This window comes from Drosophila rhopaloa, unplaced genomic scaffold (assembly GCF_018152115.1).
Source record: "Drosophila rhopaloa isolate 14029-0021.01 unplaced genomic scaffold, ASM1815211v1 contig_200, whole genome shotgun sequence".
Taxonomy (NCBI): Eukaryota; Metazoa; Arthropoda; class Insecta; order Diptera; family Drosophilidae; genus Drosophila; species Drosophila rhopaloa.
This window is the reverse complement of record NW_025335085.1, coordinates 28192-29895: the sequence shown is the minus strand read 5'-3', so window position 1 is coordinate 29895 and position 1704 is coordinate 28192.

Genomic DNA, 1704 nt, shown 5'->3' with positions numbered 1-1704 from the left:
ACTTCACTTGGTTATGAGAGCGCAACAAAAGAAGATCAGTAAAAGACAAGCAGAGATTAATAAACTAAACCTAAACGAATGTAAAGCTTAAACTAAATAAACTAAAGACGCAATAAATAATATATAATAAAAACATCCTGATACAATAATTAAATACAACATGGCGACCGTGACAGAGGTTGTTGTGGTTGACTAACAAACATGAGAAATGTGCGTGTGTGTGCCAACATGGTACAAATATAACAAATAATATAAATACAACAAGAAATAAAACGGAGGAAATAATAAAACAATACAAAAAATTTTATTATATAACAACGACATTAACAACAACAACAAAAATATAAGTCTAAACCACAACAACATCATATAAATCGAAAATAAAAACACCAACAAAAATCTGGAACAACAAACAAAACCTGTGCGATGACCGGCAACGTTACCGCCTGATTACATTGGCCCCGGACATCAGAACGAGAAAATCAACAAGTGTGGAGGGAATGGCAAATCCTTCTACACCAACGCTGGAAACATATGAGTGCGGAAGGCAATCCGCCTTCTTCACCCTCGTGGGAGGCACCTGCTCCTATTGAGCAAAGGGACGAACCGAGCCTACAAGAAGCTCTCCGGTTGTGTCCCAACGATGGACCACGCCCCCTCACAATAGCTGAGTACAGGGCACGCAACGAGAAGAAAAAAACACAAAAGAAGACAAAAAGGAGCGGACACAGGATCAAACTTCTTCAAAAAAGGAAATTAATAAAGGACTTAATAAAAATTGCTACAACCCCTGAGGAAATTAACACGCACAAAGAAAATCTAGCAGTCATCGAACGAGAACTTTGCAGAAGAGCAAAGTAACGCAACAAAGGCTGCAATTATGCCAATGCCCTAGTTGCCATTAATTTAATATTTCTAACTCAAGCCGATGCGCGAAAGCGCTGCTTGAAAATTACTAACCTCTGTTTAGGCTTTATACTAAAATCGTATGGCAGATATTTTAATTATATAGAGCGACAAATTGTAAATCTGCCATGTGAATAATCACTAAACCATTTTTCTTCATTTCCCTAATTTTTATTCATGAATAATAACAGTATAATTAAAGTAAAAGAATTTGAAAATAATATTTCGCCATACATATTTGGCATAAAATATAGATCTTTGGGAAATTTTCCCAAGATGGGTTAAGTAGACACCAAAGTTGTCGATTCAACGGCGAACGTCGTTAATAAAGTAGAATCTCAAAAAATTGATCTGGAAACGATAACAATTTTATTAATAACTAGCATGGTGCCCGCAGCTTCGCTTGCGATGGATAACCCCAATATCCTACTTTTCTTATGTAATAAGTATGTGGACATGGGGCAGACCACGTTTTTGCTATTCAATAGAATACATAAAACACTGTACTTCACCAAACAATTGGCCTTTAACCAACAGCGCCATTAATGTTTTAACTTTTAAATGAAAGACTCGAGATATCAGGTCATGACGATTCTGAGGTTTTTGGCCTGGAAACAACTCATTCGTTATTTCCTCCCATTTAGGGTTACAGGTAAATGTTATAAAAATATCAGGTCGGCCATGAATGTCGAACATAAGTCATAGCATCCTGGGTCTTTTCATGCATATATCGAGGAGAGCCTGTAAAAGTGGAAGGTAAAATCACCATCTGACCAAGTTGAGTCATATCTGCATCTC